This window comes from Chiloscyllium punctatum, chromosome 25 (genome assembly GCF_047496795.1).
Source record: "Chiloscyllium punctatum isolate Juve2018m chromosome 25, sChiPun1.3, whole genome shotgun sequence".
Classification (NCBI taxonomy): Eukaryota; Metazoa; Chordata; class Chondrichthyes; order Orectolobiformes; family Hemiscylliidae; genus Chiloscyllium; species Chiloscyllium punctatum.
In genome coordinates, this window is record NC_092763.1 from 58047631 (window position 1) to 58070891 (window position 23261).

Below are 23261 nucleotides of genomic sequence, written 5' to 3' on the forward strand. Positions count from 1 at the left end.
ACAATTCATGCCAGATGCCACCATTTAATCTTATTTCCCACGATAAGGTTATTGCAGCAACCTGGCAGTTTGCCACATAGTTAGCTGGCTTCCTGCAGGTGTAAAATGTGATAGACAGTACTCACATCGTATTGAGAGCATAACACCATAACATGGCTCACTTGGTCAATAGAACAGGGTACTATTTGGTTAATGAACACGTCATCTATAATCATCATGACATCATAGAAGTTTGAGCCAGGTATCTGAGAAACTGTCATGATGCCATTGTTCTTGATAACTCTAAGGCTCCTACTGCATTTGAAAAACTTGATGCCTTATGAAGATGGCTGCTGAGAGACTAGGACCACCCTTTATAACTAGGGCTGATGACTCTGACCCTGAAGCCCATTCTTCCATCAGGGCCTTCAGGGAACAGATATAGGCCTCTTGGCAAGAAACCTCCTGTGTTTGGTTCAGTTTTGGGGAGACATGGCCTTGTAGTACACTCCAAACATAGTCTGCTACATAATCCTTGAATGCTGTGTTCTCCACACTTGAAGCTGGCAAAGAAGAGCCATGATGGATAGCCAAGAGTTGGGAGAGTGGCAACAGTCTTCTAAGGAGAAAAATGAGAACTTTGAGCAGGATCTTCACCCTGATAGTCCCGTGCAGTATCATGAGCAAAGGTCAGAAAGGACTTAATTGAGATACGTTTCAAAAAGATTTGAGTTCGGCAAAGTAATCATTCATTGGTTGTGAATTTGTTGTTGGTTGAAAGGCAAGGAACCCCTCTTTAGTCTCAGAAGTGAATGTAGTTTCTTTGTTTGTCCTTCTCTCACATGTTCTGTTGTACAATTAAGGTTTACATTGGCAACTGTTTCAAGCCTTTAAAACATTTGATGGTCCAATATTGAACAATAACAAGACAATTTGTCATGCTGGCCATTTGCAAAAAAATAGTCCAATAGGGAGGTTCTTACATGCTGTGGACTGAGGATGGGTAACCCTGTAGTTTTATTCTTGTAGCTGCAATTATTATGACAGTCAATCGGACAGGTGATGAAATAAAGTAACAATAGATTTACGAATGTGATGCTCTTCAATGAAGTGTCATCGTGCCCCCTATGTGCCCTCAGAAGCTTTGCTTTTATGTTATACTTCTTATGAGCAGAATGAATCTTGCAAGGTTCAGGCAGCAGCAAACACTTCCCCTGCTTGCAAGTGTTGTGCTCCACAGGCACCGTGCCCACATAATGAGTTGAGCAGTGTAGAATTACATAAGGCAACTCAATATAGCTGGACACTGTCTCTGAAACTCTCCGACATTGACATTTTACTTAAATACAACCCTCTGTTTCAAAAGAACTCCATTAGTTGTGAAGTGGCTTGGGACATTCTGAGGACAGAAGAGGCTGTATAAATGTAAATATTTTTGTGATTGTTCAGTGATTGATTCTCTGGCCACCAAGAAGCACAACCCCTTAAATTGTCATTTCAGCTACATTTGATATTTGTGTATAATTTGTGACATGAATTTACTTCAATAGTCTCCATCAAAACCATGAGCTCACTATGAATATCTAATTCAGCTGACTAGTCATTAATGCATGAGGCAGCGGGCGCTCAGAGAGGGGAGCCAAAAGGTAAGCAGAGACCAGTTTAAATTAATATTTTTCTTTTCGCAGTCTGTGTTTTTTTTCAACTAGGAGCGGGAACCCGGAAGTCGTCAACAGAGGCTTCTGGGAAGGTAAGAAGTTTGAGTGGAGAAGGGGGTGGTAAAAAAAGGAGGGGGGGTGACGTTGCTAATTAGAAATGGTATAACAGCTGCAGAAAGGCAGTTCGAGGGGGATCTGCCTTTGGAGGTAGTATGGGCTGAAGTCAGAAATAGGAAAGGAGCAGTCACCTTGTTGGGTGTTTACTATAGGCCTCCCAATAGCAGCAGAGATATGGAGAAACAGATTGGGAAACAGATTTTGGAAAGGTGCAGAAACAACAGGGTAGTAGTCATGGGCGATTTCAACTTCCCAAATATTGATTGGAAGCTCTTTAGATCAAGTAGATTGGACGGGGCGGTGTTTGTGCAGTGTGTCTAGGAAGCTTTTCTAACTCAGTATGTAGATTGTCCGACCAGAGGGAAGGCCAAATTGGATTTGGTACTTGGTAACGAGCCGGGACAAGTGATGGGCTTGTTAGTGGGTGTGCATTTTGGTGTTGGTGACCACAATTCTGTGACTTTCACCTTGGTTATGGAGAGAGATAGGTGCATACAACAGGGCAGGTTTTACAATTGGGGGAAGGGTAAATATGATGCTGCAAGACAGGATCTGAGGAGGATAAATTGGGAGCACAGGCTGTCAGGGAAGGATGTCGTTGAAATGTTTTTCAAGGAACAGATATGACGTGTCCTTGATATGTATGTACCTGTCAGGCAGGAAAGAGATGGTCGTGTGAGGGAACCTTGGTTGACGAGGGAGGTTGAATGTCTTGTAAGGAGGAAGAAGGAGGCTTACATAAGGTTGAGGAAACAAGGTTCAGACAGAGCTTTGGAAGGATACGGGATAGCCGGAAGGGAGCTGAAGAAAGGGATTAGGAGCGCTAAGAGAGGGCATGAAAAATCTTTGGCGGGTAGGATCAAGGATAACCCCAAGGCCTTTTATGTGTATGTGAGAAATATGAGAATGAAGAGAACGAGGGTAGGCCCGATCAAGGACAGTAGTGGGAGACTGTGTATTGAGTCGGAAGAGATAGGAGAGGTCTTCAGTGAGTACTTTTCTTCAGTATTTACAAATGAGAGGGACCGTATTGTTGAAGAGGAGAGTATGAAACGGACTGGCAAGCTAGAGGAGATACTTGTCAGGAAGGAAGATGTGTTGGGCATTTTGAAAAACTTGAGGATAGACAAGTTCCCCCGGGCCTGATGGGATATATCCTAGGATTATGTGGGAAGCAAGAGAGGAAATTGCAGAACCGTTGGCAATGATCTTTTCGTCTTCACTGTCAATGGGGGTGGTGCCAGGGGACTGGAGAGTGGCAAATGTTGTGCCCCTGTTCAAAAAAGGGAATAGGGATAACCCCGGGAATTACAGGCCAGTTAGTCTTACTTCGGTGGTAGGCAATGTAATGGAAAGGGTACTGAGGGATAGGATTTATGAGTATCTGGAAAGACACTGCTTGATTAGGGACAGCCAGCACGGATTTGTGAGGGGTAGGTCTTGCCTTACAAGTCTTATTGAATTCTTTGAGGAGGTGACCAAGCATGTGGATGAGGGTAGAGCAGTGGATGTAGTGTACATGGATTTTAGTAAGGCATTTGATAAGGTTCCCCATGGTAGGCTCATGCAGAAAGTCAGGAGGCATGGCATAGTGGGAAATTTGGCCAGTTGGTTAGGGAACTGGCTAACCGGTCAAAGTCAGAGAGTGGTGGTAGATTGTAAATATTCAGCCTGGGGCCCAGTTACAAGTGGAGTTCCGCAGGGATCAGTCCTGGGTCCTCTGCTGTTTGTAATTTTTATTAATGACTTGGAAGAGGGAGTTGAAGGGTGGGTCAGTAAATTTACAGACGATATGAAGATTGGTGGAGTTGTGGATAGTGAGGAGGGCTGTTGTCGGCTGCAAAGGGACTTAGATATGATGCAGAGCTGGGCTGAGGAGTGGCAGATGGAGTTCAAACCTGTCAAGCGTGAGGTTGTCCATTTTGGAAGGACAAATAAGAATGTGGAATACAGGGTTAAGGTTAAGGTTCTTAGTAAGGTGGAGGAGCAGAGGGATCTTGGAGTCTATGTTCATAGATCTTTGAAATTTGCCACTCAGGTGGATAGAGCTTGTAAGAAGGCCTATGGTGTATTAGCATTCATTAGCAGAGGGATTGAATTCAAGAGCCGTGAGGTGATGTTGCAGCTGCACAGGACCTTGGTTAGGCCACATTTGGAATACTGTGTGCAGTTCTGGTCGCCTCATTTTAGGAAAGATGTGGAAGCTTTGGAGAGGGTGCAGAGGAGATTTACCAGGATGTTGCCCGGAATGGAGAATAGGTCGTACGAGGACAGGTTGAGAGTGCTAGGCCTTTTCTCATTGGAAAGGCGAAGGATGAGGGGTGACTTGACAGAGGTTTATAAGATGATCAGGGGAATAGATAGAGTGGACAGTCAGAGACTTTTTCCCCGGGTACAATAGAGTGTTACAAGGGGACATAAATTTAAGGTGAAGGGTGGAAGGTATAGGGAGGATGTCAGGAGTAGGTTCTTTACCCAGAGAGTGGTGGGGGCATGGAGCGCGCTACCTGTGGGAGTGGCAGAGTCAGAATCATTGGTGACCTTTAAGCGGCAATTGGATAGGTACATGGATAGGTGCTTAAGCTAGGACAAATGTTTGGCACAACATCGTGGGCTGAAGGGCCTGTTCTGTGCTGTATTGTTCTATGTTCTATGTTCTATGAGTCTGGTGACAGCAAAGAATGTTACTTTCTCGTCCTAAGGTTGATGCATTGTCAGCACAAAAATACCTTGAGATCAAGGTAAGTTTGAATGAGAAAAGCTCTTCGCTCAAGTGATCTTCAACTTCCGGTATAGCAACCCTCATATCTTCCCATTGGAGCATGTAACTTTAATAACTTTATTATCTAAGTCTCACCAGCTTTTAACTACCCCAGGCTCTTCATCTGGGTCATTTATGGACTATTTCAGAACTGTAAATTAGAAGTAACTTATTCCTGTTTCAATTTCTGAAACTATTTCAGTACAATGATTTTTATGATCAAAGTCATTTAGTTTTCATTGCAGCATTCTGCTCACTCCCAGCTCAGCTTCTGAAACTGTCAGTGCAGAGAGTATCAGTGGCCAATTGGTAATTTATGAAACCGGCTGAAAATTGGCAGAGGAACTGGTGAAATAATGGAAGAAACTCCAATTTTAAAGTAAGGACACAGCTTGAATAAAACATTGATGTGCTTCAAGAGCAGGGTATTGGGAATGTTTAGTGTTAACTGGCCCATCTAAATTAAACTAAACACATCATTGTCAGGCATTACAAATGTGCTATTTCCCCTTTTTGATATTTCTCATAAAATGTAGACATGCTAATTTGTCCTTTTGAAATAAAAAAAATCCATATTAATCAAGCAAATGAAAACAGGGTCATCCAGTAGTAATTCACCAGTAAAGGAAATCTGTTCTGTCTCGACTTCAAAGCACAGTAAGTATTTGAAATTTTCTTTTGATCAAATTATTTCATATGTTCAGAATGCTGTGAACAAGTAAGAGTGAATAAATAACACACAGTTGAAAAGGCTGGGAGAACAGATTTTCTACACAGTAGCTCAAATTAAATGGCCTCCATTGGAGATTCCTGTTAAAGCCAATGGAAAAAATATGTTAACTATTATTATTGATATTCTGTAATATCCACACCATCCAATCAGGCATCATTTTCACTAATGCAATTGCATCTCGGATTTGTTCATGTACCATTTTTGAAATCAGTTTGATTTTAGATGTGGTATGCTCCACTGGGTGATAAAAAAAGTCTGCATAGTGCACCGTGCACCACAAGTTATAATGTAATCAAATGTCTGCAATACAAATGCAGACCTTCTTGTATATGTTCTGCATTACCACACCAGGCTAACTGCTAGGCGGAGTGGAACTGCAGGTTTCACTGAAGAATAACTACTCTGGGGAATGTGAGTACAAGTTTATGACATGCTTCATCTGTTTAATTCTACAGCAATGCATTTTGAGGTTGAGCCTTTCCGGGAGGGTGGTAACAGAATTCTCTGATCTGCTGCATGATGAGTTGCAGAGTGCCGCACTTTCTGAGCCACTGAAAATTTCTACAGCACCTAATTATTATTCTTTAGGTGGCTTTCAATCACCAACAGGAACATAACAGCAATAAGTCAATACTCAGTACACCGAAGTGCCCATCATGTTACAAAAGCGCTCTTTAGTCACGCTTATAAATCAATGTGCTCCGGTAAGAATAACAAGCAGCATTTGGAAATACAGCAGTAGTAAAATCACATTTCTGAAGTCTGTCATCCTTAGGAGATTATTAGTTGTGCAAATATATAGAATCTCTACAGTGTGGAAACAGGCCATTTGGCCCAACAAGTCCACATGGACCCTCCGAAGAGTATCCATTCCCCTACCTTATTACTTTACATTTCCCTGACTAATGTACCTAACCTCCACAACATTATGAGCAATTTTGCATGGCCAATTCACCTAACCTGCACATCTTTGGACTGTGGGAGGAAACCCACACAGACACAGAGAGAATGTGCAAACATCAGACAGACAGTCGCCCGAGGCTGGAATCAAACCTGGGTCCCTGGTGCTGTGAGGCAGCAGTGCTAACCACTGTGCCACCCTTTAGACAGCAGGCTAACACTGTACTGCCCTTTAGACACTAGGCTTCGGATGCATTGATCAGAAATTATTTTACTCACTGCATGTGCAGCTGATCAAAAATTTAGAACTACATATGTGAATGTCAGGCTTCCTCGGACCAGCAATAACACACGCGTACGTGTCAGGTCAATATTGTCAAACTATTAAAAGGTAATGGCACCACTTGCCCGCTGGCCATTAGGTAACATTGTCAGTGCTTTGCTTCTCTGTCTCAAAAGAGGAAATACACTCATCAAAGGTGGTGAAGGGAATAAAGAAGTCAGGATAACAGTAATTATCAAAACCACTGGGCAAAAGTCAGCCGACCTGATAAGGTTCATGGCTGTCAGCTGGAGAGCTTGCATGAACACTTTGTCACCTCACTGGGAGGCCTGCTATATTAAGTGCCTGTCAGTTTGTCAGCAGCAGGTCTGGACCAGAATTTAAAAGCCCAGGAACAGAAATCCTACCCCTGAGAACTGCCGTCCAAATGTTAGAAACTCTTCATTGCTGTCAACAAGACCAGGAGCAGTGGCATCTGCCAGTAACAAACTCACCATTATTTGCCATCTTCATTTGATGTCATTGTTGAGTATATTTCAGATAGAAATTGATAGATTTTGATCTCTCAGGAAATGAAAGGACATCAGCATAAAAGCAGGAATGTGGAATTGAGAGAGAAGAGCAGCCCTAATCATATTAAATGGTGGAGCAGACTGGATGGGCCGGGGAAGTGGGGAAATGTTTCAGAAGGGAAAGACAGGAAACTGGAGGTTCAGTTGAGGGAACCTGGAAATATATCGCCATTTTTTTCACCGAGTCAAGATCCTGGAATGTAGGTCTACCGACAGCAGATTGACTGCAGCAGTTCCAGAAGTCATTTCACTACCACCTTCTCAAGGTTAATGACAGACAGGCATTCAATACTGGTCAAGCAAATGATGCCTATCCCACAAGTGAATAAAAAAAAATTTGGAGGTTCCCTTCATGGTCTGGAGTTTTAAGCCCACAGTATGTTTCTTTCGGCCATTACAGGTTTCCAGCCTAGTTGCCAGCCTGAAACGTATATTTGATTTCCAGTCAGGTGGGGAATTCCCTCAGTAACTGTAATGACAAGCCCTTTCAGGATCTTGCTAGAAAAGCTCAGCAGGTCTGGCAGCATCTGTGAAGAGAAATCAGAGTTGACATTTCACGTCTGATATCCCTTTCTTAGAACTGATAATAACTAGGAAAATGTCAATTTATACACACATGATAGGATGGAGTAAATGATAGGTGGGGATAGAGACCAAAGAGAGAGAAGAGCAGTTGGTCAGACAAAGGAATCGATAATATTCTGGCTGGGGGGTGAATAGTTGTTAATGGAGATTGTTGGTGACTAACAATAGGTAGTTTACAATGGCAGGAAAAATGGCAGTGGTGCTGGAAAAGCACAGCAGGTCAGGCAGCATCCAAGGAGCAGGAAAATTGACATTTCAGGCAAAAGCCCTTCAAAAGCTCGTCCTCACCCTCAACAACTTCTCTTTTAACTCCTCTCATTTTCTTCAGGTCAGAGGGCCTTGGGTACCCACATGGGCCCCAGTTATGCCTGCCTGTCTCTGGGGTACGTGGAACATTCTTATTCCAGTCCTATTCTGGCTCCCACCCACAACTCTTCTTCCAATATATATCAGTGATATTTCATTGATAATATCAGTGCTGCTTCCCTCTCTCATCCGAAATTGGAAATGTTAATCGATTTTGCTTTCAATTTCCATCCCACCCTCAGATTCACTTGGTCTATCTCTGACTCCTCCCTTATCTTCCACAATGCCTCTGTTTCCATTTCTGATGATAGACTGGCCACTAATATCCACTATTAACCCACCAACACTCACGGCTACCTGGACTATATATCCTCGCACCTTTATTCCTGTAAACACTCTATTCTATTGTCCCAGATCTTCTGTTTCTGTCACATATGTTCTGACGAGGCCTACTTCAATAAGCGAGCCCCTGAAATATCCAGCTTCTTCCTCAGCCGAGGATTCCCCAGCACTGCTGTTGAGAGGGCCCTCATCTGAGTCTGAGAACCTTCCACACTTTAATCTTTACCCCTTATCTTCCCTCCCACAACCATGATAGGGTTCCCCTGATCCTTACCTACCATCCCACAAGAATCCACATCCAGAAGGTCATCAGCCACTATTTCCGCCACATCCAATGAGATGCTACCACTGGACAAATATTCCCCTCCCCTCTCTTGTCCAGCTTCTGAAGGGACCAGTCCCTCCAGAACACACTGGACCACTCTCCCTTCACTCCCAACAGCCAACCACAGACCTATGGCACCTTCCCCTGCAGCCATCAAAAATGTAACACCTGCCCATTTACCTCCTCCCTCCTCAGCATCCAAAGGCCCAAACATGCCATCCAGATGAAGCAGCACTTTACCTTCACTTCCTGGTGAAGAGCTCATGCTCAAAATATTGACTCTTCTGCTCCTCAATTGCTGCCTGACCAGCTGTGCTTTTCTAGCACCACACTCTTCGACTCTGATTTCCAGCTTTTGCAGTCCTCACTTTCTCCTCCTTCACACAATCTGGTCTACTGCATTCACCGCTTATAATGTCATCTTCATGCAGGTACAGCAGGTAGTGAAGAAGGCTAATAGCATGCTGGCCTTCATAACAAGAGGGATTGAGTATAGAAGCAAAGAGGTTCTTCTGCAGCTGTACAGGGTCCTGGTGAGACTGCATGTAGAATATTGTGTGCAGTTCTGGTCTCCAAATTTGAGGAAAGACATTCTGGCTATTGAGGGAGTGCAGCGTAGGTTCACAAGGTCAATTCCTGGAATGGAGGGACTACCTTACACTGAAAGACTGGAGCGACTGGGCTTGTATACCCTTGAGTTTAGAAGACTGAGAGGGGATCTGATTGAGACATATAAGATTATTAAAGGATTGGACACTCTGGAGGCAGGAAACATGTTTCCACTGATGGATGAGTGCCGAACCAGAGGACACAGCTTAAAAATACGGGGTAGACCATTTAGGACAGAGATGAGGAGAAACTTCTTCACCCAGAGAGTGGTGGCTGTGTAGAATGCTCTTCCCCAGAGGGCAGTGGAGGCCCAGTCTCTGGATTCATTTAAGAAAGAGTTGGATAGAGCTCTCAAGGATTGTGGAATCAAAGGTTATGGAGATAAGGCAGGAACAGGATACTGATTAAGGATGATCAGCCATGATCATATTGAATGGTGGTGCAGGCTCAAAGGGCAGAATGGCCTACTCCTGCACCTATTGTCTATTGTCTATTGTCTATTGTCTTCTCTACATTGGGGAAATGAAACATAGACTGAGTGATCACTTCGCAGAACATCTACGTTCTGCCCACAATAAAGGCCCTGAGCCTCCAGTTGCCTGCCACTTTAACACACCACCCTGTTCCCTGGCCAACATCTCTGTCTCAGGCTTGCTGCAATTTTCCATTGAAGCTCAGCACAAGCTGGATGAGCTTGAGGCTCTTTTGGAAATTGGCAGATACGATATTGTGGGGATAACTGAGACGTGGCTTCATGGGGACAGGGCCTGGGAAATGAATATTCAAGGCTACATGTGTTATCGTAAGGATAGACTGACGGGCAGAGGGGGTGGGGTGGCCTTGTTGGTAAGGGAGGATATTCAGTCCCTTGCGCGGGCGGACCTAGAGTCAGGGGATGTAGAGTCAGTGTGGATAGAGCTTCGAAACACTAAGGGTAAAAAGACCCTCATGGGAGTCATCTACAGGCCCCCAAACAGTAGTCTGGATGTTGGAGGTAAGTTGAATCAGGAGCTGAAATTGGCTTGTCGCAAAGATGTTACTACAGTTGTTATGGGGGATTTTAACATGCAGGTAGACTGGGAGAATCAGGATGGTATCGGGCCTCAAGAAAGAGACTTTGTGGAGTGCCTCAGAGATGGATTTTTAGTGCAGCTGGTGCTGGAGCCGACCAGGGATAAGGCGATTCTGGATCTGGTATTGTGTAACGAACCAGAATTGGTCAGTGACCTCGAAGTGAAGGAGCCATTGGGAAGTAGTGACCATAATACAATAAGCTTCAATCTGCAATTTGAGAGGGAGTGGGTACAATCTGAAGTGACAATATTTCAGTTGAATAAAGGGAAATATGGAGCTATGAGGGAGCAACTGGCCAAAGTTCAATGGTTTAATACCTTAACAGGGAAGACCGTGGAGGAACAATGGCAGATATTTCTGTGTATAATGCAGAAGATGCAGGATCAGTTCATTCCTAAAAGGAAGAAAGATCCCAGGAGGAGACATGGGCGGCCGTGGCTGACAAGGGAAGTAAAGAAACATATAAGGTTAAAAGAGAAAAAGTATAACTTAGCGAAGATAAGCGGGAAAACGGAGGACTGGGAAGCTTTTAAAGAACAACAGAGGATTAGTAAGAAGGAAATACGCAGAGAAAAAATGAGGTACGAAGGTAAACTGGCCAAGAATATAAAGGAGGATAGTAAAAGCTTTTTTAGGTATGTCCAAGGCAAAAAAATGGTTAGGACAAAAATTGGGCCCTTGAAGACAGAAGCAGGGGAATATATTACTGGGAACGAAGAAATGGCAGAGGAATTAAATGGGTACTTCAGATCTGTGTTCACTGGGGAAGACACAAGCAATCTCCCTGAGGTAACAGTGGCTGAAGGACCTGAACTTAAGGGAATTTCTATTTGCCAGGATTTGGTGTTGGAGAGACTGTTAGGTCTGAAGGTTGATAAGTCTCCGGGACCTGATGGCCTGCATCCCAGGGTACTGAAGGAGGTGGCTCGGGAAATCGTGGATGCGCTGGTGATTATTTTCCAGAGTTCAATAGAATCGGGGTTGGTTCCTGAGGATTGGAGGGCGGCTAATGTTGTGCCACTTTTTAAGAAGGGTGGGCGGGAGAAAGCAGGAAATTATAGACCAGTTAGTCTGACCTCAGTGGTGGGAAAGATGCTGGAGTCTATTATAAAGGATGAAATTACGGCACATCTGGATAATAGTAACAGGATAGGACAGAGTCAGCATGGATTTATGAAGGGGAAATCATGCTTGACTAATCTTCTTGAATTTTTTGAGGATGTAACTCGGAAGATGGACGAGGGAGATCCAGTGGATGTAGTGTACCTGGACTTTCAGAAAGCTTTTGATAAAGTCCCACACAAGAGGTTAGTGAGTAAAATTAGGGCGCACGGGATTGGGGGCAAAGTACTAGATTGGATAGAGAATTGGTTGGCTAATAGGAAACAAAGGGTAGTGATTAACGGCTCCATTTCGAAATGGCAGGCAGTGACCAGTGGGGTACCGCAGGGATCCGTGCTGGGACCGCAGCTTTTTACAATATATGTAAATGATATAGAAGATGGTATCAGCAATAACATTAGCAAATTTGCTGATGACACAAAGCTAGGTGGTAGGGTGAAATGTGATGAGGATGTTAGGGGATTACAGGGTGACCTGGACAAGTTAGGTGAGTGGGCAGATGCATGGCAGATGCAGTTTAATGTGGATAAATGTCTGGTTATCCACTTTGGTGGCAAGAACAGGAAGGCAGATTACTACCTCAATGGTATCAAATTAGGTAAAGGGGCTGTTCAGAGAGATCTGGGTGTTCTTGTACACCAGTCAATGAAGGCAAGCATGCAGGTACAGCAGGTCGTGAAGAAGGCTAATAGCATGCTGGCCTTCGTAACAAGAGGGATTGAGTATAGAAGCAAAGAGGTGCTTCTGCAGCTGTACAGGGCCCTGGTGAGACCACACCTGGAGTACTGTGTACAGTTCTGGTCTCCAAATTTGAGGAAAGACATTCTGGCTATTGAGGGAGTGCAGCGTAGGTTCACGAGGTCAATTCCTGGAATGGCAGGATTGCCTTACACGGAAAGACTGAAGCGACTGGGCTTGTATACCCTTGAGTTTAGAAGACTGAGAGGGGATCTGATTGAAACGTATAGGCTTATGAAAGGATTGGACACTCTGGCAGGAGGGAACATATTTCCGTTGATGGGGGAGTGCCGAACCAGAGGACACAACTTAAAAATACGGGGTAGACCATTTAGGACAGAGATGAGGAGAAACTACTTCACACAGAGAGTGGTGGCTGTGTGGAATGCTCTGCCCCAGAGGGCAGTGGAGGCCCAGTCTCTGGATTCTTTTAAGAAAGAATTGGATAGAGCTCTTAAAGATAGTGGAGTCAAGGGGTATGGAGATAAGGCTGGAACAGGATACTAATTAGGAATGATCAGCCATGATCATATTGAATGGCGGTGCAGGCTCGAAGGGCAGAATGGCCTACTCCTGCATCTATTGTCTATTGTCTATTGTCTATTGTCTATTGTCTAACACCTCATTTTCTACCTGAGGACCCTGCAGCCCTACGGACACAATATTGAGTTCAATAATTTTAGGACCTGACCTCTCCCATGCTCTAGTCCACAACCCCACACATCAGGCCTTGTTGTCACATAGTCTGCCATTACACACTACCTATTGTTAGCCACTAACAGTTTCCATTAACATCTATTCACCACCGCCGCCCACCCCCCCCAACCCCCTCCCCCCAGCCAGATCATTATCGGCTCCTTTGTCTGTCCAACTGCCTTCTATTTCTTTGAGCTCTATCTCCACCTATTATTTACTCCTTACCCCCTCCCCCACCCTATCATCCGCACATAAACCAACATTTTCCCAACTAACATCAGTTCTGAAGAAGGGTCACCAGACCTAAAACATTAACTCTGCTTTCTCTTCACAGATGCTGCCAGACCTGCTGAGCTTTTCCAACAACTTTGGTTTTTGTTTCTGATTGACAGCATCCACAATTCTTTTGGTTTTCCTTCACAATCTTACATGTTTCAATGAGATCAACCTTGATTCCACAAAACCCCCAGACAGTGTGGGTGCAATTTACTCAGCTGTTCAATAGAATCCTCACAGTGTGGAAATGGACATTCGGCCCAATGAGTCCATACCAACCCTCTGAAGAGCATCCTACCCAGAATCATCCCCTTACCCGATCCCTGTAAGTTTGCATTTCCTATGGCTAATGCACCTAATCTATATATCCCTGAACATGATGTGTAATTTAGCATGGTCAATCCACCTAATCTGCACATCTTTGGACTATAGAGGGGGAGGAAATCAGAGCACCCAACAAAAACCCACGCAGACATGGGGAGAACATGCAAACTCCACACAGGTAATCACTTAAGGTTGGAATCAAACTCTAGTCCCTGGCACTGTGAGTCAGCAGTGTTAACCACTGTGCCAACATGCTGCCCATCATAAGACAACTCTTCATCACAGGAAGCACGAGAACCTTAACGTAACTGTCCTTCGACAAATATTTCACACAGAGGAGGGTTGTATATGGAATGAGCTGGCAGAGGAACTGGTGGATGCAGGCACAGTTACAACACTTAAAAGACATTTGGACAGGAACATGAATAGGAAAGGTTCAGAGAGATATTGGCCAAAAAGGTTGAGAGGCAAATGGGATTAGTTTGGTTTAGGAAACATGGTCAGCATGGACAAGTTGAATCAAAGGTCCTGTTTCCATGCTGAATGACTCAATGGCTTTAAGTTTGCTGAGCCTGCTTGCTAACTTGCTGTGTTTCTTATATGAATAATGAGGGGCATGGATAGGGTAAATAGACAAGGGTTTTTTCCTGGGGTGCGGGAGTCCAGAACTAGAGGGCATAGGTTTAGGGTGAGAGCTGGGAGGGTTTGATGATACTTCTAAAGCAGACCAAGGACACAGTATCCTTGAGAAAAGAAACAGCTTTTTAGAAAAAACGGATCAGCTTTGTGACAGTACGCAGTACTCTAACTGTGGCCTAATAAATATTTTTATACGGTTCTAGCATAATGTCCCTGCTCCTTTATCCTAAGCCTACATTAATAAAGAGAAGTATCCAGGATGCCTTCTTAACCATCTTATCAACTTGTCCTGCTATTGTCAGAGATCTGTGGAAGTGCACTTTGAATTCCATCAATTCTTGACATACACAGTATTGTTTCATTTATTTTGTATTTCTTTGTCTTGTTTTTCAGTTCTTCTTAGGCGATTAGGCAGTTCCAACATATTACATGGCATGCACAAGTCACTCAATGAATTTAGGGCCGAGAATGGACAGCAACTTTATCTGAGGGTGTCAAACACCCTGGTGCCATATTGTGCCTCTGTCTCTTCCACTCTTCCCCAATCAGCCTGCTCCCTTGGCTAAACAGATTTCCACCACTGACTAACCTTCTTGACCATGCCCATTACCTTCCAGCATCCCTCCCATTGTCCTCCTCCGTTCCCTATGCAACTTAGACTAGCACCACCCAATCTCGATCATATGACAGCATTGAATGTTCCCCAAAGAGGACATAGCAGTGGCTGCTCACTCCATAGTCCAGAAATACAATACTGCTTCTGGTACATACAACTTACTGAGTCAGAAATGGAAAAAAAAACATGAATTGCTCACTTAATTGAGAAGGATATGCTAATTCTGGTGAACTCGCCTAGTAATTATCATGGATGTACTTAAATTCAAAAGGTTTCCTGACTTTTTACTTTTGAAAAGCTGGACATGCTTATCAAACTCAAAGAACTTGATTACATTCTTTCATCCCACTGTCAGACTTTTGAATTCTCACGTGATGGAGGTCTTCTGATTGCTTCCACCTTGCTTTCCATTCCTACAAGCAGCACAAGATTCCATTCCAGTAGTGACATAAATACAATCCATGTTATGCAACCAGTGCCTAGGATAAACAGAGTCTAACCATATTCAAATCTGTTATATTGTATTGTGAAGAGCCATCAGGATAGATATTTCTCAAAGCAGGTGGCCAGTAGGCTGCCTTGGATTATTTTAGTATTCATTTCATGCTGGTTCTTGTTCTACTGCAACTGGTCCAAACCTGAAGGATTATGAGTCTATCGACAAAGTGGTCTTAGACAATTTGCTTCAATTGCATTACAGAGGATTGGTACTTAAATTTTAGTGCAATTATTATATTGTCATGAGGTTGAAACTAATTTATGATCATCCAAAATGAATGGTTTTAACTGGTCATTAAATATCAAGTAGGTTTCAGAGTCTTTGTCACCATAAACAGATGACATTTTATACTGTCTCTGATAAAATATTCTTGTGTTAGAATCTCAACATAAACTGTATAATCATTCATAAAAATAAGTAGGTGTGTTAGAATTTCAATCTGAATCAAACTTAATAGTGAACTATAGTTCAGGACTATTTGGGTTGTAACAGATTGCTTCCAGCATATTTTGGAAATGATGCATGAGAAAAACACACACTTTCTCACTTTAGAAATAGAAACTGTTTTCAGTTGCATGTTGTCAGTTTGTTTTTATACTGTACCTTTTTTTAAAAAATTAACACTTTCAGAGATATTCACCTTGGCCTTACTTTGCGTTTAATTCTGGTGCAGGTTATGACATCATTCCCATGTTCCATCGATGTAACCTAATGCCCTCCCATGGATTACTATATGCCCTTTTATGATTCTGTTTGTCACCATATCCACTCTGCCCTTTGGAAATCCTTTACCAATCCCCTGCAGCTGTTCAAACTCCCATACCACACTGTACCTCAATGTAACCTCATATCCTAAATGCCAACTCAATCCTCACTATCCCATTCCCTTTCATCTATCAGGCTAACTCACTGGGTATCCATTAGTACAAATAGATCTGGAGAGGAAATAAATGTCTGTTAATTAATATTATGTATTGAATACTACATTTCATTTCGAAAACAAAACTCTCAAGCATAAAAATACATTTTGAGAGTTCTTGACAGAGCTGGCACTTCTTGACACATTTGATAAGCCTCGATCAGTTTGACATTTTTTGAGAGGTTTGACAGAGTCTTTGAGACAGAGGATCATACCGCTCAGAATCAAACCCTTCAGCCCAACTCATCCATGCCAACCAGACATGTCACTCTGGCCTAATATCACTTGCCAGCATCTGGCCCACATCCATCTATAGCCTTCCTATTCATCTACCCATCCAGATACTTTTTAGATATTATAATTGTATCTACCTACATCACTTACTTGGCAGTTCGTTCCATGCATGCACCATCGTATGTGTGAAAACATTAACCTTTAGGTCCTTTTTAAATCTTCCCTCCCTCACCTTAAACCCATGCCCCCTAGTTTTAGACTCACCCACCCTAGGAAAAAAACCTTGGCAATCCACCCTATCCATGCCCCTCATGATTTTATAAACATCTATACAGTCACCCCTCAGACTCCAACCCTCCAGGGAATAAGGCCACAGTTATTCAGTCTCTTCCTATAACTCAAACCCTCTAGTCCCGGCAATACTCTCGTAAATCTTTTCTGCACCCTATCAAGTTTCACAATATCCTTCCTACAGAAGCATGAGCAGACTGTATACAGTATTTTAAAAGTCGCCTCACAATGATCCTGTACAGCTGCAATATGATGTAAACTTCTTTTACATCTTGACAATTGCAAGGGTTTATGCACCTTTTCAGGATAATATTGTCTATTATTAAGATCCAAAAGGATACTGGGACACCGACTCTTGAAGGGCACTAGATCCCCTTTCTGGTGTATTTGATCCCTACCAAAGCTTTCCCAACATTATATCTTTCTTTAGCGGGTCTGATGTTCACACTTCTGACTCCATATTACAAGAATGCCAAAATTCCACTTCGGTGGAAGCTGTTGGTAATTTAAAAAGGTCTGCTGCTTCTTTAAAATGTATCCAAGTCAAACCTGACCTAACTCCCATTCTGCAAAAATAAGAGTGTGCTCTGCATGGGCTGGACTTCCGATTTCAGTCTGCTGCTGTCATTTTTGTATGTTGAAAATTTGAATCAAACAATATAAACTAAAAATGAAAGTTCACATCTAATCAGTGCCCTTCCAAATTTGCGTATTCAACAGCAGACTGGATAAAGAAGCACAGAATCATTAATAGCACATCTGGATTTATATCCTTAATTGTGCAATAGCAGGTGTCAGAAGTTTCTGTCAGTTTTACAGGTTGATATTCTTACCGTCATTCCAACTAGGAAGTCCTGGCCAAAACATCAAAATGTTGAAACAGTTACAGTAGCAATCTTCTCAGAGGCTCTTCTAATGGGCTATCTGGTGTGGCTGACTTTAGGCCCGGCATGGCAATCTCTCCACCTGGCATAGCAGACTCTGAGCCTGGCATAGCTGTCTCTCAGTGACCCAGCATGGCAGTCTCTCAGTAGCTCAGCGTGGCAGTCTCTCAGCCTGTCATGGTAGTCTTTCAGCAGTATATGGTGGTCTCTTGGCCCAGTGTGACCTCAGCATAGACTTGTGGTCTTGAGGTGGTTCCTCGAAGTGCTGTTCTATCGTGGCTAAGCACTTAAGAAAGTCTGTAATGTTTGAACTTTCAGCTTTATTTCTTTATTTTCTACTTAAACCTAAGAGGGTCTGTAATGTGTAATTTTTAATCTTATTTCGTATATTTTATGCTATACTATAATTCTTGCAATGTTTAACTTTTAACATTGCTCTTTCTTTCTATCTTGTTCTTAAGATTCTGTGCCCAGGTACATGAAGCTAAGAAGGTGCCTTGTGTGGCAATATTATACACTTTTCATTGTAATTATGTATTTGTGTACATGTGACAAATACAATCAAAATCCAATCAAAATCCAAATCTAAATCTTTGCAAATGATCACTGAATATCATGTATATGCTTTCTTTCTTCCACTATCTCTCTTTGAAATTACAGGAAGTATCTATGAAGAATCTCCTGTGTTAAGCTGCAACTAATGAATATAGAGCTCTGTGACATCTAGGCTGTTTTTATTTCTCTGCATCATTACCTGAAATCATGATGGAAAATAACTGAACTGCTATGATCTCAATATTCTTACTGGACAATTCCAGTTCTGCTCCTTTCTGTTCCTTCCCATATGTTAGGATTTCCGTTATGTGTCCTTCCTTCCTTCATATTCCTGGTACTTCCATATGAAACGCAATAAAAGACACACCAGATGTGGTACTAACAGAGCTGGGACTTCCGATAATGATCCCACCCTTGCTCCTAGTTTCCATAATGTAGCCACCTCTTCTTCCCCCAGTCCAGATACAACTTAGTTTTGTCTCTGCCGAGGTGAATTTTCACATCATAAGCAGAAAATGTTAGAATTACTCAGCAATTCATGCAGTATTTACAGAGAAAATCAGTTAACATTTCAGATCAATGACCCTTTATCTGTATTTTTATTTTGAAGTCTCAAATCACCAGGGTACTTTTATGCCTTTAGCTGTTCACTGCTTTTAAGACGGAGCTGCTGGAGTTTTGCCAAGGTTTTATGACTAGGTTTCTTCCTGGCAGCAGGAATTCTGCCAGGAGAAGCTGCTGCACACTGAGGATGTTCTGTGTCACCAAATTCCAGCACTCACTCAGAGAACAAACCGAGCCGTGACCACAAACCCAGCAAAGGTTTATGACAGATAAAAGAACTCACAATTAGTCAGATTGTATCATCACGATTTTACTTGATTATAAGGTTGCTGCATCTATCAATCACAGTAAAGGTACAGCATTAGATTATCACTTAATGGTGAACAAGGTAATACCAATTTCTACTGTTATGTTAGAATTACTGCAACTTGAAAAGCAGGTTTGAAGACAACAGATATCGGAAGGAATAAGGATGGTGGTATAGTGATAATATTACTGGATTATTAATCCATAGATCCAGGTTACTGTTAAGAGAGCAATGCATAATTCCCACTATAACAGTTCATGGAATTTAAATCCAATTAGTTAATAAATATGTGATTACAAGTTATGTTACTGAGGCCCACAGTAATGTAGTTAACTCTTAGCTTCCGTCAGAAGTGGTCAATCAAATTGCAGCACAACAAGAATAAAACTGAATGGACCACCTCACAACGTTTGAGGAATCAAAACAGGCAATAGCACACCATCCAGAGTAGGTAAATGTTACGGATCCAGAGTAGGTATATTAGTAAAACTTGGGCTTCCTTGAGATGCTGTATGTCATCAGCAGCAACAGAACTATATTCAACCATATTCAATAACCACATTATCTGGTAAACATCTCCCACTACCATTACCATGAAGACAGGGGATTAAAAGTGGCTCAGTGTATGATGTAGAAGGACGAAAATAACTAATAAAACAGTAAAGGTATGGAGACACTCAACAGGTCACCCAGCATCTATGGAGAGAGATTTACAGAGAATTTAAAGTCTTGCTTTTCTACAAATTTGTTGCCATATTTTCTACAAATTTATTGTCAAAGATTCATAGAGTCTCTACAGTGCAGGAAGAAACCATTTGACCCATCAAGACTATCCCACCTAATCCCCTTAACCCCTCCCAATTACCATGGCTAACCCACCTAGTCTGCACAGCCCAGCACCACCAACCCATCTAACCTGCACATCTTTCGACTGTACGATGAAACTGGAACACCTGGAGGTAAACCAGACACAGGGGGAACATGCAAACTCTCCACACAAAACAGTCAAGTAAGGCTGGAATTGAACCTGGGTCCCTGGCATTGTGAGGCAGGCGTGCTAACTACTGAGCCACAATGCTGCCCATACCTCACTTTAAGCAAACTTCAGTTTTATGTAAAGTGACTTGAAGGGATACAGAGATAATATTTAGTTGGGACAAGATCCACTTATTCTAAGGAAGGATCAGATTGCCACAATTACAGCCACCAAAATGGTGTCATACTAAACATTAATGGAGTGTCTTTCCTATGTAGCGGAGGCAATATCTTGAATAAGAGTCAAAGAGTGTGGTGCTGGAAAAGCACAGCAGGTCAGGCAGCATTCGAGGAGCAGGAGAGTCGATGTTTCAGGCATAAGCCTTTCATCAGGAATGCCCTCATTTCTGATGAAGGGTTTATGCCCAAAACGTCAATTCTCCTAGTCCTTGGATGCTGCCTGACCTTCTGTACTTTTCCAGCACCACACTTCGACTCTGATCTCCAGCATCTGCAGTGCTCGCTTTCTCCTAATATCTTTAATAAGGTGATTTATGAAATTAAGTATACACTATGTTAAGATTTCCATTGTGTTTTTATCAATACATTTGTGTTAATATGACAAAAATTGTTTTAAGATTTAGGGATGTGGGATGGAAATCACAAACCATAATATGAGCATTATGGGATTTGCAAATTAATAGTTTCTACAATTTATGTGAGGATGTTAATCTGTTCATTTTAACGACCTTTGTAGTCCAGAGGTGAACTTTTCATGTTATGTTAGTTTTGCAAAGCAAGATTTCAACTTCTGCCTTTGTTTCATCTGGCATTTTTAAAAATATGGCATCAGTCATCTTGAGCTAAATCAAGGTTTCAAGACTCTCATCACACTATGTCTTGTTTGTTTTATTTCCTTCAGTCTTCCTTCATTGTCTGACAGCAATGACCTTTGCTGGTTCCAAAGAATCAATCCATCACCAATATCTCAAGTTACTTCATGTAGTAAATTCACAAGCGTATCAATGCAGAACTTTACATCAGAAGCATCCAATGTATTTCCAGCAGGGATAGCAATCAAACATGAACACCTTAGCTGCTCTCAAATCCAGGTGATGCTGAGTTTAATTGGAGGGCTGGAATCAACTGTTTCTCACGCCATCTGAAAATTCTCAGCATGTGTTGAAAGTTAAAGAAATATGATTCAGCAGGATGCAGTGGAGATAGTCAGTGTGTCTAGAACCACTGGGAAATAGATTGCATAGTTCACGCTGCGTTTGAAAACAGGTAGTGTTTTATAATTTGAAGAAAATAGCTCAGAACTGTTAACAAAAAATGACAACATTCACAATCTATTTGAGCATTTGATTCTCTCACACAGCAGAATGGTTCACTCTGTAAATGACGCCAATAGCTGAAGAAACAGAACTGACGATAGCACAGCAAGAAATAATCATATAGTTTCTGTATGAGATGGTGCAGTTTCCAGCTGGAAATCTTGGAAAGACATAGCATTGATCTGATTCCACCACTTACTTTATTGCTGGTTTATAAAGTCTTATTCATGAAATAAAGATAGTAGGCATTATTAAAATATGGCAAGCTTTAAAATTAGAATTACATATGTGATAACCAAAGATTTGGGAGGAATAGAGAGGCAAGTAGGGGTTAAATACATTTGAAAAATCTAATGGATTTTATTAGTTTTTTTTTAACTTTATATTGAAATCCAAAATGCAGAGAGTAAAGGTTATAGGACCCTAATGATTTCCAAACACCCTGCCCATTTGACATCTTATAAACTATAAAGGGAAGTGGAAAGGGAATCTTATTTCTACAGACAGCAATCTATCTCCTTCAATTCTTCCCTCACCATATGGATCTAGGATGTCATAATGAGAAATAGGAAGCAGAAGTAGATCATGCAGCCCTTAAGCCCACATAGTCATTCAAAAATCAATACAATCATCACTGATCATCTACCAGAATCACATCTCCTTGCTTCTTCCTCATATCACTTGACTGATCAAAAATCAATTTATTTCAGCCTTGAATAAATTCAAGAAAGGAACATTCACAAACCTCTCACACAGTCAATTTCAAAGATGCTTGATATTATCAGTGAAGAGCTGATAATCCTATGATCAGCTCAATCCTAAATAATTGAACACAATCCTAAGGTTTTACTTCCATGTTCTAGATTCATCAGCAAGAGGAAATAAACTCTCTGCATCCACCCTGGCATGTTCCTAAAGCATTTTGCATATTTCAATAAGATTACCTTTCATTCTTCTAAATGGATCTGAGAGAATGTACCCAATGTACTCAGCTTCTCACAGTGGCATGTCACATTCCATGAATCAATCTAGTGAATCTTAGCTGTGCTGCTTCCAATGTGATTTCAAATTCCATTGTTATGGAGACCAAAATGTAACCAAGGTTTAACCACCTCAAAGACCTACATAATTTTAGAACAATTTCCTGATTCTCATACTCCAAATACTTTGTTACAAAATTACTTGCCTGCATTCAACTCTCTCTGTGAAGTTTTTTTTGCCCATTCCACTCAACTTACCAATATTCCTTTGCAGAACCCTTATCGAGTCATAGAGATGTACAGCATGGAAACAGACCCTTCGGTCCAACTTGTCCATGTCGACCAGATATCCCAACCCAATCTAGTCCCACCTGGCAGCACCTGGCCCACAGCCCTCCCAACTCTTCCTATTCATATACCCATCCAGACGCCTTTTAAATGTTGCAATTGTACCAGCCTCCACCACTTCCTCTGACAGTGCATTCCATACATGTACCACCTTCTGAGTGGAAAAACTTGCCTCTTAGGTCTCTTTTATATCTTTCCTCTCACAACCTAAACCTATGTTTTCTCGTTCTGGACTCCCCCACTTCAGGGAAAAGACTTTGTCTATTTATCTTATCCATGTCCCTCATGATTTTATAAACTTCTATAAGGTGACCCCTCAACCTCGGACGCTCCAGGGAAAACAGCCCCAGCCTTTTCAACCTCTCCCTCTCATTCAAATCCTCCAACCCTGGGTACATCCTTATAAAACTTTTCTGAACCCTTTCAAGTTTCACAACATCTTTCCGATAGGAAGGAAACCAGAATTGCATGCAATATTCCAACAGTGGCCTAACCAATGTTCTGTACAGCCGCAACATGACCTCACAACTCCTGTACTCAATACTCTGACCAATAATGGAAAGCATGCCAAATGCCTTCTTCACTATCCTATCTACCTGCAACTCCACTTTCAAGGAGCTATGAACTTGCACTCCAAGGTCTCTTTGTTCAGCAACACTCCCGAGGACCTTAGCATTAAATGTATAAGTCCTGCTAAGATTTGCTTTCCCAAA